Source organism: Juglans regia, chromosome 9, assembly GCF_001411555.2.
Source record: "Juglans regia cultivar Chandler chromosome 9, Walnut 2.0, whole genome shotgun sequence".
NCBI lineage: Eukaryota > Viridiplantae > Streptophyta > Magnoliopsida > Fagales > Juglandaceae > Juglans > Juglans regia.
The window spans coordinates 5074172-5087900 of NC_049909.1; the positions used below are offsets into that span (position 1 = coordinate 5074172).

Below are 13729 nucleotides of genomic sequence, written 5' to 3' on the forward strand. Positions count from 1 at the left end.
TCTCGGGGGAGCTAGCGAGGCTGCTAGGCATCATGCCCTCAGTGCGAGGACGCTTTATTTTTGGCCCCCCAGTCCGGGGAGCACTTTGTTTCATCGGAAGGGGAACCAATTTGAGTTTTTTCCCCATGACATGAGCGAAACTGGGCACCAACAAGAATCTATCAATACTAGAGTCAGAAAGAAGGTCTTTCGACCACATATCGTCACGATTGTGGTCCTTCGCCCATTCGCAAACAAGGTTCACACAATTTTGTTGACTGTCAGTCCACTCCAACAACAAATGTTTATCATCAAGGACACGCCCCCAGTTGGCAGCAACAGGGTAATCCCTAATGAGCATCTCATCGGTGGGATACTCCCAGCCATTGCCAGAAATCAAGAAAAACTTACTGGTCCACTATTTGGTGTTGGAGTAACGCCCTTCAAAGGCCGCCAAGCGTTGTCCGCCATAAGGAAGCTACAAATGTTCCCCGGCAGGGACACCACCCCATAGAAAGGTCGGGGTACCTCTCCCCAAGAGACTCCAAAACATGGCAGAAGACAACGTAGGCACACATCAACACGTGTCATGCTTTACTATGAAGTTGGGTATGAGCAAGCTTTAAAAAATGCAGAACATCACACACTGGGCAGATGAAATGAAGACAAATCCCGTTCGAAAGGGCGCAAACAGTGAGGGCTACCCCGCTCTTCGACACACCCCCTTTTTAGGATATTCATGTCCACCGACTTAGGAATGCGGAAGGACTCCCTCAGTTTGACGAGGTCTTCCACATCTAGAACCGAGCGCCACGAATACCCATCATAGGAAGTGGGTTGACGGGCAAGAGAAGATTAGAGTTTCTGTTCGGAGAATTTCTTGGTAGGCTGCGACTTGCCTTGAAGAAAGGAGATGCAAGGAAAACAGAGAGGAGTGTAAGGGAATCTGAAGAAAAGAGCAAGGGGAATACGAAGGAAGATGAGGAAGATGAAAGAGCAAAGAAGGGTAAAGAAAGTGGTAACGGGAGGTGAAACAGAGTGTGAAGCACACCCAAGAAAGGTAATCATGAGGATCCTTGGGAATCAGAAAGGTTTGTCTGCGTCGACAATTACAGTTCATTTTCAAACCCATTAAATGAGCGAGAGCAGTTATGGCTAATGTAAGCCACGTCTTTCCCAAAACCAAAAAGGTGGAAGTTGGTGCACGTCACTTAGCATGGGTTATTGTCAAAAGAAGGAAAAGAGTGAATCAATACGAACAGATTAGCGAGGTAAGTAACCAATAAAAGAAAGTTAGAAAAGCATGATTGTTTAATTTGCCATGTGCTAGCACAAAGGAAATTAGCGGGGTAACTAGAGGGCACATTTAGGCCCATAGGCTTTGAGCCCATCTCTAAGGCCAAGCCCATCCATAAGTCCCAAAAGACTTGTCTTTGGGCCTTCCCTCCTTGCGATGTTAGGTCTGGTTTCTTTGTGGTGGTTTTATTTTCCTTTTGTTCTAAAGGCTTGTTATAGTTGGTTTTTTTTCTGGTTGTGGTTTTTTGGGGTCACCCATGGACCTTGGTTTGTTACCAAGATATTCCTCCGCCATAAGTGAGGGTTTTTATTAATAAATATGGGAGGGGGTCACTATTAGACATGTGACCCTCCGCCTTTTTTTAAAAAAAAGAAAAAAGAAAAAAGCTGGGGATGAGGCACAGGACTGGATATAAATATCCTGAGTGAGATGACTCCTACAAAACAGGAGACACCTTCTCTAGTTAAATAAGGGATCACAAAGGATAAGCATACAGGACTGGTGATTAGAGTTAATCGTCATCACACCACATCCTTCGATAAATAACTCGGTAGAGGTAACAACATCTATCATCTTTATTTTGATATACTTATTCTCATATTGTTACTGACTTAAGCATCAGAGTTTACACAGGGTGACCAGCGCTGTCTCTTCACTGCTGCAAGTGTCATCCATATGACTGGTAGTGTGAAACATGTCCCTAATAGTGGAGCTGTCTGTGGGATCTTTACAGACTTCAATGTGATTTTCACATGTCAGCCATCAAGAGATCACAAGTCTATTGAGATTCGGGACTAAGCATGATGAATCTTCGAAAGTGCACTCCAAATACCCTATTATTGGACTAAAATGCTAAAATATGAATAGAAATTATAGGAATTAATGTGTATTCTTGATTTGAGTTTCTATTTACTTTGGGATACTCTTAAGCAGACTTTTATGTTTAATTTTAGGGTCTATAAAAAAGCAAGTAAAAGCCCAGTCAAATTCAAAGAACTTTCAAGTGGGCAAGACGATGGAACAACCTTAGAACTTTTAATGAGTGTAGGACTCTTCAAATAAGGATAAAGATGGGGTTTGAGAGTAATTTGGATCAAGAGAAAAAGTCAGAGTCCAAAACGTGCTAGGAGACAGCCTAACATACCTTAGTGTTTTGATCATAACTTTCCACTCACACATCTACTTGATGCAATTTTTGATGTGTTGGAAAACTATCTTGAAGGGCTACAAATTTTTCTCTAATAAGGATTTCTCAATTCAAACTTCTAAAGTGCATACATGGCTGTCAAGATGAATCCCAAAATTTATACGAATTTTTATGCGGGAATCATGATGACACTAGGGTTTCTTTCCTACCCTATATAAACATATCATTAGCATGAAATTGAGGATTTTTTTAAAGGGGAGACGGCTCAATACTGAAGAACGAAGAGACAAAATTAATTTCTATGGCCGCTGTTTTCTTTATTTTTCTCTTGAGATTTTTCTTATCCATTATATTTATGGGTAACTAAATTCTCAATTAGGGTTAGGGATAAACTTCCACATTATATGGTATTTTTAATTTATGTATTTGATTTTCAATTACTAAAACTCTTTTTTTTTAACATTCTCAATTCATTGTTGATGTTTTCTTCTCCGAATAATCATATAATTTATTCTATTTATGGATTCAGTCATGCTTTTTCTATTGAATGGATTACCTCTTTGATTATGTTTGGATCAATTATTTATCTATATTGATTTAATTTTTTGCTACAATATCGCTCCCTGAGTATATTGTTGTCGTTAGATTTTCTCAATAGTGATAATAATTTACGTATTTTAAAAGTGGTGAATGATTTTTCAAAGGGTTACATTTGGTTTAATTTTGGTTTATAAATATGTACCTTTCGATTGGGAATCTTGGGAATTGAGTTCTCATTTGAGTTATTCAATGAATTAAGAATAGTTAAAGTACCGGATTTTTGCAAGAGATTCCCGACGCTTTATTGTTGATCAAATTTGAGTCCTTTTTCTGTGAGTCATTTTGCTTCACTTTAATTTGCATTTAAAATTCATCTTTGTTCTCCATTAATCATTTAATATTTTTCCTTAGTTTCTTTATTCTTTCTGCTATTCTTTTAATCTGTCTCTCTGTGGAATTGACATCCCAAAGCTATGCTACAACTACCGCATTATTCTTTGGGCGTAATTGCCCAAAGAATAACGCGGTAGTTGATAAAGTTTGAGAAAGTAGTTGTGACTTTTCATAGTCAAAATACAACTGATGACGTTGTGAGACTTAAGTCATTTCCTTTTTCTTTGAAGAATAGGAGCTAAGAGTTGGCTATACTTGCTGAGACCATAATCTACTAGGTCATGAAATGAGATGACTTAGGTATTCTTTAATAAATACTTTTCCCAACATAAGACCAATGCTTTAAAAAGGAAAATCTCCACCTTCGCACAAAATGACAATGAGACTTTTTATTAGTCTTGGGAGAGATTTAAGGAGTTGTTGAGTATGTGTTCTCACCATGGGTGTAAGAATTGGCACTTAGTGAGCTATTTTTATGAGGGACTTACACCTAGAGAGCACCAATTTGTGGAGATGATGTGTAATGGTGAGTTCTTACAGAAAGATCCTGATGAGGCCATAAAATGCCTCAATGAGCTTGCTGAAAAAGCTCGCACTTAGACTGGACCTAGTGTGAGAGCAAAAATAGGTCTCGACCTGTAGGAAACCCAAATGGTGGTGGAGTTTACCATCTTAGGGAAGAGGATAACCTAAAGACTAAGGTTGAGATGCTCACTAGGGAGCTAGATGTGTTAAAGACTAAGTTCTTAAAGCCAACACACGTGGCTAGTCATGCAGAGTCTTTTGGACCATGTTTTGTGTGTGGCGGAGTAGATCACCTCGCCCAAGAGTGTGCCACATTTGCTGAGATGAGAGGGATGTATGAGGAACAATGTAATGCCTTATGTATGTACAAGAAGCCTTTTACACCTTTCTCTGATACCTATAATCCGAGGTGGCGCAATCACCCCAATTTTAGCTGGAACTCTGAAAACCAGCTACCTACATAACCCCTAGATCATATCCTGCACCATATCATGCACATTCATCTTCTAGGAGTCCTTTAGAAGACACTTTGCATGCTTTTATTGAGGCACAGGGTAAGACTAACCAAAAGTTTGAATCTTTGATTACGCAGGTTGTTGAAGAAAACAAGGAGATAAACAGCCAAGTGTCCAAATTGATGAGCTCCTTGAGTGTGAATGAGCGAGGTAAGTTCTCTTCTCAAGCTCAATCCGCATCCCATGGTCAACACATGGCGCTAGAAAATTTGAAAGATGTGAATGCCAATGTGACATGAAGTGGTAAGTCATTAAACATCCCAACAACGAACAAATGAGAGAATATGAAAAATGATCAAGATAGTAGTGATGCCAAGCTGCCCAAGGAACCTGAGGTGACAAAGAGTCTTGTTAAGGTACCATTCCCTTAAGTTTTAAAATCAAGCAAGTGAACTCTGGATCCTAACAATGAAATCTTAAAGAATTTAAGGCAGGTAAAAATCAATCTTCCTCTTTTGCATGTGATTAAGCAAGTTCCTACTTATACAGTTAAGAGGAAGCACCATGTGAAGAAGACAACGTTCCTGACAAAGCAAGTTAGTGCTCTAATTTAGCATCAGATTCCTCTCAAGTACAAGGATCCTAGTTGTCCAACCAGTATATGCAGCATTGGGAATCATGAGTTTGGGCAAGTTTTGCTAGATTTAGGAGCTAGCGTGAATCTAATGCCATATTCTATTTATTTGTAGTCGGGGTTGGGAGAAATCAAATCAACCATTGTGGTATTGCAATTGGCTGACCGTTTAGTCAAAGTACCTCGGGGTGTGGTAAAGGATGTTCTAATTCAAATTGACAAATTTGATTATCCAGTTGATTTCCTAATCCTTGACACTAGCTCTATCGTTGATACTACTTCTAAAATTCCTTTGATTTTAGGTAGGTCTTTCCTTGCCACTGCTAATGCTCTTATTAATTGCAAGAATGAGCTCATGAAGCTGTCTTTTGGAAACATGACTCTCGAGGTGAATATCTTTCATATTGCAAAACAACCAGAAGATGATGACGAGAGCCACCAGACATAAATGATTGACTTATTCATGGATAGGGGAGTTTCTACAGTTCATGATTTTGATCCCCTTGAGTGTTTTCTTGTTAATTCCGAGTTTGATTCTATCAGTGATCCATCTAATGTAGTTGATATTTGTGCTATTTTTTATAGAACTCAAGATTATGGCACTCGGGCATGGCAACCGAAGTTTGAGGAGTTGCCTGAGAAATGTGAAAAACAAATTCCTTCAAGTGTGAAAGCACCCAAAGTTGAATTCAAGCCTCTGCCTAAGGGTTTAAAGCATACTTTCCTTGGTCCACGGGATACTTTTCCTATTATTATCTCATCTAAATTGTCTGAATCTCAAGGTGAGAAATTAATTCAGACCCAACGTGAGCATAAGTCAGCCTTAGGTTGGAGTATTGTTGATATAAAAGGTATTAGTCCCCTGGTCTGTTCTCATAAAATTAATTTAGAGGAAAGAATTAGCCCTCATAGAGACCCCCAGCGTAGGCTTAATCCCACTATGAAAGAAGTGGTGAAGAATGAAGTATTGAAACTATTAGATGCAGGAATCATATATCATATTGCTGATAGTAAATGGGTAAGTTCTACACAGCTTGTTCCAAAAAAGTCAGGTGTTACTGTGGTGAAGAATGACCTGAGAGAGTTAGTCCCTACAAAACTTATGACTGGATGGCAAATATGTATTGATTACAGAAAATTGAATGGTGCCACCCAGAAAGACAATTTTCCTCTCTTTTATTGATCAAATTCTTGAGCATGTGGCTGGTCATCCTTTCTATTGTTTCTTGGATGGTTATTCTGGTTATTATCAAATTGAAATTGCATTAGAAGATGGATAAAACCACTTTCACTTGTCCTTTTGGTACTTATGTTTTTCGTAGAATGTCATTTGGATTGTCTAATGCACCTACTACTCTTCAATGTTGCATGATGAGCATTTTTAGTGACATGGTTGAAAATTGTATGAAAGCTTTTATGGATGACTTGATTTTTTTGGATCTTCTTTTGATGCATGCTTATTGAATTTAGAGAGAGTGTTGACTCGTTGTGAGGAGTAGGAATTGGTTTGAATTGAAAAAAATGCCACTTTATGGTACCTTCAGGTATTGTCTTAAGGCATATTATTTCTTCTAGGGGATAGTGGATGATCAATCTAAAATTGAATTAATCTCTAAGTTGCCTACACTTAGGAGAATAAAGGGTGTGAGATCCTTTCTTGGTCATGCAAGCTTTTATAGGAGGTTCATACAGAATTCTCCCACCATATCTAGACCACTATGTGACCTCCTACCTAAAGATGCCCCATTTGAGTGGACACAAACTTGTCAAGAGGCCTTTAAAAAGCTAATTGGCAAGCTTATCTCAACACCCATAATGCAGTCACCTGATTAAACTTTACCATTTGAGATCATGTCTGACGCTAATGACTTTGTTGTAGGTGTTGTTCTTGAACAGCGAAAAAAGGGGAAGCCGTTTGTCATTTACTATGCTAGTAGAACTCTAAATAGTGCTCAAATGAATTACTCCACCACTATAAAAGAGTTGCTAGCTATAGTATTTGCTTTGGATAAGTTTCATGCTTACTTGATTGGTTCTCCTAGTATTATTTTCACAGATTATGCAATCCTTAAGTACCTTCTTACAAAGAAGGATGTTAAGGTTCGACTAATATGGTGTATTTTACTTTTGTAGGAATTTGACATTACCATCAAAGACAAGAAAGGAGTGGAGAACGTAGTGGCTGACAATCTCTCGAGGCTCACATTTGAGGACACCTCTTACCACCTACCAATCAAGGAAGATTTTCCCAATGAACATTTACTTTCTATTGCTTCTCTACCATGGTTTCCTCATATTGTGAATTATTTGACTGCAGGTGAGATACTGGTGGATTGGAGTGCTCAAGACAAGAGGAAATTCATGACTGAGGTACAAAATTTCTATAGGGATGACCCTTTTCTTTTCAAATATTGTCTTGACCAAATTATAACACATTACATCCCTGATGAAGAGATTGCTAGCGTCTTGGAATTTTGTCACTCCCAAACTTGTGGGGGCCACTTTTCAATGAAGAAAACCACTATAAAAATTCTGCAGTGTGAATTTTATTGCCCACCTTGTTTAAGGATGCAAACATCTATTGTCACTCATGTGAAAAGAGTCAAAAGTTAGAAGTTATGTCCCGTCATAATATGATGCCCTTAAACCCAATTTTAGTGATTGAATTTTTTTATTGTTAGGGCATTGATTTTATGAGACTATTTCCTCCTTTTGCATATCAATATATTATTATGATAGTAGATTATGTGTCAAAATGGGTAGAGGCAGCAGCTTGTAGATGTAATCATAATAGGACAGTAACTAAATTTCTCAAAGAGAATGTGTTTTCTCGATTTGGTACACCACGTGCTATCATTAGTGACCGGGGTATGCATTTTTGCAACCGTTCTTTTGAAACTTTGATGAAAAAATATGGGGTGGTACATAAGATCTTTACTACCTACAACCCCTAGACAAGTGGACAGGTAGAACTTGCAAACAGGAAAATTAAGCAAATTTTAGAAAAAAGGGTCAAGTTGGATCACAAAGATTGGTCTTTAAGACTAGTTGATGCGCTTTGGGCCTACCGTACAGCTTTCAAAACTCCCTTAGGCATGTCACCTTATAGGCTTATTTTTTGAAAGCCTTGTCACTTACCTATGGAGCTCGAGCATCGAGCTTATTGGGCCATTAAGCACTTCAATTTTGACATGGGAGAAGCAGGTAAACTTAGAACATTTTAGTTGACCGAGTTAGAGGAGTTGAGAAATTATGGTTATGAGAACTCTAGAATCTATAAGGCTAAAATGAAAGTGTTTCATGATAAAAATATTTTGACAAAAACATTAAAGCCTAATGTTCTAGTGTTCTTGTATGATTCTAGATTCCATAAGCGCCCAAGAAAACTTCAGTCTAGGTAGACCGGCCCTTTTGTAGTTAAGAATATTTTTGCAAATGGGGCCGTAGAAATAGAAGATCCTAAGGATGGTCAGATCTTTAAAGTAAATGGTCAATGCCTTAAAGTATTAATTGATAGGAAAGCTCCAGAAGTGGAAGACATTCCACTTGCAGACCCAGTCTATCAACCTTAACCACACCATGCAGGTATGTTTTTCCTGTTATTATTTGCTTTCTTTTTGTTTTCTTTTTTTTTTCCTTTCTGTTCATTTTCTTTCTTTTTGTTTGTTGTTGTTTTCTTTATTTTCTGTTTTCAGGTAAGTTTCATTTTGCCATTTCAATTTTGCCGTCTCTTTTATGCTTTTCGGGAAGCCCAAGTCACACATCAAGTGTATTCTACCCTCTTCTCTTACTCTCCATTTAGTTTTGATTCTTAAACATTGAGGACAATGTTTCATTTAAGTTGGGGGTGATGCAAATTATGCATTTACAAATGTTTGTTGGAACTCTGTGGCACGTTTACATGTGTCAGAATTATGTATTTTTTTTTGTAGCATCACAACATACATCCCTTCACATGTGTACTTATTATCATGCATCGCCATCTTAGTGAATTCAACAAACCCATCTTGATCATTATGCTGAGATATTTATAGAATTTCTAATGCACTCATCCAAGCTTTGTAGTAAGATGGTGGTTCGACACATGTATCTAGAAAAATCTTTCGCTTAGGTCTTTATGTGTGAGGTTTGGAGAGAATTGAGAGCTAACAAATGTTGAAAATTGTGATAAGCGCTCATTGATTTTTTTGAATTAGGCACTTCTTTTGAGAATATCATTATATGGTTTATGGTATGATGGTGGATATACTTGGGATATGATGAAGGTCAATTTAAGATTAACGTTTGAGCCTTTCAAGCCAAACTTTGAATTATAGATCCCTAGTAGCCAACTTTGAGCCAAGAAACACATATAGCTTTTTTTCTTCATATACCTACATTACCCATACCTCTCAACATTGGAGTATAACCTATACATTGATTTTCCCTACCCTTGTTACTTCCAAGTGTGTACTAGATGTGGAATTCTTTTTTTTTTTTTTTTTTGGCAAGGAATATAAAAAAAGGAGAAAAAAGGGACGCACATGAGTTACAAGGTGATCAAGTGAGTGAGCTTCAAAAGCAAAAATACCAAGACTGGGTAGAAATAATAGAATATCAGGGTGACATATACTTGTTCACCAAATTGTTGAGCTGAAAATAAAAAAGTAACAAATGAAATAAAAAAAAGGTGTTATTCGGTGGTTTGAAAGGTTGAAGAGTACATCAAGTGAGAGATGTGGTTTATTGAGATGTTCAATAAGATTCATTAGGTATGTACTTGGAATTTTTGAATCCCTTTTCCTTTTCTTGTCATAGAGGCTAACCTAAGCTACATTACAACCTTTTGTTTTGACCGTTCTGTACCCAAGTAAGCCTGTGGGAAGAATGATTGAATTATCATTTGTTAGTGTTCCTATCATAAGATTAATGCATGCTTGTTGCTTGTTCATAATTACCTCAATCTCCATGTGATTGTGTGTACACCACTTGTCAACTCCATATAGAGAACCCTTACACGAAACACTATTATACCCCCGTGAGTCATGGACTTGAACATTTTGCTTGAGATGTTCTTGATGTTGCATGTGTCAAAGCTTGTGGTAAGATGGTTATGGATTGGAGAACACACACACACTCTATGAATTGCTACAGGTGTATTGATCTTGATAAGTTATTAGATTTCTTAGATTGTTTTGATACGTGAATTTGGAAAATGTGAATTGATGGGCTATTTTAGTATTTTCTTTAGTCTCTTTCATCTCTTTTGCATAAACATTGCTAGGGACTAGCAATAAGCAAGTTGGAGGGTGCGATGAGTGTACAAAAGCACTCTAAATACCCTATTATTGGACTAAAATGCTAAAATAAGAAAGAAATTATAAGAATTAATTTGTGTTCTTGAATTGAGTTTCTATTTACTTTGGGATACTCCTAAGCAGATTTTTATGTTTAGTTTCAGGGTCTACAAAAGAGCAAGTCAAAGCCCAATCAAATTCAAAGGACTTTCAAGTGGGCAAGACGTCGGAACAATTTAAGAACTTTCAACGAGTGTATGACTCTTCAAAAAAATATAATGATAGGGTTTGAGAGTAATTCGGAGCAAGAGAAAACGTCGGAGTACAAAACGCGTTGGAAGACAGCCTGGGCATATCTTAGTGTTTTGATCATAACTTTTCACTCACACATTCGATTGATGCTATTCTTGATGCATTGGAAAGCTATCTTAAAGGGCTACAAATTTGTCTCAATAATGGTTTATCCATTCAAACTCATGATGCGTGTACCTGGCTGCCAAGTTGAGTCCTAAAATTTAGGTGATTTTTTATGCAGGAATCATGAAGACACAAGGGTTGCTTTCCTACCCTATATAAGCATATCATTAGTATGAAATTGAAGGTTTTTTTAGAGGGGAGATGGCTCAGTACTGAAGAACGAATAAACAAAATTAATTTTCATGGCCGCCGTTTGCTTTATTTTTCTCTTGAGATTTTTGTTGTCCATTATATTTATGGGTAACTAAATTCTCAAGTAGGGCTAGGTATGAACTTGCACATTACATACTATTTTTAATTTATGCATTTGATTTTCAATTACTAAAACTCTTTTATTTTATCATTCTCAATTCATTGTTGATGTTTTCTTCTTCAAATAATCATAGAATTTATTCTATTTATGGATTCAGTCATGCTTTTCAATTGAATGGATTAGCTCTTCGATTATGTTTGGATCAATTATTTATCTATATTGATTTAATTTTTTGCTACAATATCGCTCCCTGAGTATATTGTCATAGTTGGATTTTCTCAATAGTGATAATAATTTACGTATTTTAAAAGTGGTGAATGATTTTTCAAAGGGTTACATTTGGTTTATTTTTTGTTTATAAATCTATACCTTCCGATTGAGAATTTTGGGAATTGAGTTTCCAATTGAGTTATTCAATGAGTTAATAATAATTAAAATACTAGATTTGTGTAAGGGATTCCCGACACTTTACTATTCGTCAAATTTGAGTACCTTTTTGTTAATCACTTTACTTCACTTTAATTTGCATTTAAAATTAATCTTTATTCTCCATTAATCATTTAGTATTTTGCTTTAGTTTCTTTGTTCCTTCTACTATTTTTTCAATTTGTCTCTTTGTGAAATCGACACCCTAAAACTGTGCAAAAACTACCGCGTTATTCTTTGGGCGTAATTAGAGCATGACGAAGGCAGAAGGAAGGTTAGCAGAAGTAGAAGAAAGATAGAAACACGTGATGGCGGTTGTTGAACACCTACAAAAGGAGAAGGAGGAATTAAAACGTTTCCGTATTTCTTGAAGCTCTCAATTCGGAACGCGTTTTGGTTTTCTCCCTAGGGCTTCACCAATGGCAGCTCCCCTAGGCCCTTTGGTGTCGTTAGTGCCAGAAGGGTCTGGATCAGATGGTGTTACTGGTGTTTTTGGGGGTGAGATTGGTGGTAAGGATGGTGGGGCTGTTCAGAGGACCCACGTGCAGGTGTTGTCTCGGAAAACCAATCCTTCGAGGTTCAAGATGCCAATGAGGTATCCAATTGATGTGGATGAAGAGTTGGGGTTTATTTTTATAGAGGCGGAGATGTCTATAGCAATAGAGGAATTTCGGTTTGCATTGGTTTTGAAATTTTTACGTGAGGCCACCCATTGATGCGGTTCATTTGGCAATTGTCAAGACATGGGGGCTTTCAGAGATTCCTAACGTAAGCTTCATGGATGATTATCATGTTCTGGTGTAGATGGTAAGCGAGGGATTTTGTTCATGGGTGGGCACGGAAGGGGCGTGCGATTGCAAGGTGCAGTTTTAGGATTTTTCGTTGGACAAAATATTTTTCCTTGGTTGATGAGCCTTCTAATGAGTGTGCGAAAGTGCACTCTAAATATCCTATTATTAGATTAAATGCTAAAATGTGAATATAAATAATGAGATATAATTTATATTATTGAATTTAAAATCTATTCACATTGAGATATATTTTAGCATGATTTTATAATATTTTAAATCTTAAATATTGAATTATTGCTTGGTTGGAGATAATTTGCAACTGGGCTTTACAATTAACATTTTTGAAAGTTTTCAATTTATACTCTAACCCATGTCATTTTCTGTTGGAATTTAGGGTCAAGAAATGAAATGCATAAAAAAAGAGAAAAAAATCACATCTGCACGTGGGACCCAATTTTTGGTTTGAAACTTTGGATAAAGTCATAGTACACACTTTGAAAAAACAGAGAAGAAAGGGTCTTTCGGTTTGGAAAGTAATGGACGCAGTACACATTTTGGCTAAGAGAGTTTTACACATGTGGGCCCATTTTTTTTGTTTTGTGTTTTTTTGGGACGAGGCATGAAGAAGGCTTGGTTTTCAACTGAGGCGCAGGACGTACAGGAAATTAATTCTTTGATTTGAAGACGCAACCCAAAAAGGGCCTTTTGGAGTTTTGGATGTTGCGAGACACAAGACGCACAGCACCTCATATATATTCAAAAAGGAAGAACCAGGGGTGCTGCAGTGAGGGGACAGACTAAAGAACGAAGAGAATTTCCTTCATGGCCGTTGTTTGCTTTATTTTTATCTTGAGATTTTTGTTATCCATTATATTTATGGGTAACTAAATTTTCAAGTATGGCTAGGGATGAACTTGTTGATATTTAACTTTCAATTACTAAAACTCTTTTGTTTTATCATTCTCAATTCATTGTTGATATTTTCTTCTCTAAATAATCATAGAATTTATTATGTTGATAGATTCAGTCATGCTTTTTCTATTGAATGAATTAGTTATTTGATTATTTTTTGGATCAATTATTTATCTATATTTATTTAAATTCTTTGCTGCAATATCGCTCCCTAAGTATATTATCGTTGTTAGATTTTCTCAATAGTGATAATAATTTACGTATTTTAAAAGTGGTGAATGATTTTTCAAAGGGTTACATTTAGTTTAATTTTGGTTTATAAATCTATACCTTCCGATTGGGAGTTTTGGGAATTGAGTTCCCAATTGAGTTATTCAATGAATTAAGAATAATTAAAATACCGGATTTTGCAAGGGATTCCGGATGCTTTACTGTTCGTCAAATTTGAGTACTTTTTTTGTTGGTCACTTTGTCCTCCATTAATCATTTAATATTTTTCTTTAGTTTCTTTGTTCCTTCTGCTATTCGTTTAATTTGTCTCTCTATGGAATCGTCACCACAAAGCTGTGCTATAACTACTGCGTTATTTTTTGGGCGTAATCACCTTCCATGACAGCTCAATGA

The 13729-nt window shown here is 36.8% G+C and overlaps 1 non-coding gene across 1 annotated transcript; it reads right to left on the bottom strand.

Moving 5' to 3' along the window:
• Positions 1-3694: 3694 nt before the first annotated feature.
• On the bottom strand, positions 3695-3802 carry LOC118349512. Its single transcript, XR_004802469.1, has one exon. It is a non-coding gene; the product is annotated as a small nucleolar RNA R71 (small nucleolar RNA).
• Positions 3803-13729: the final 9927 nt, after the last annotated feature.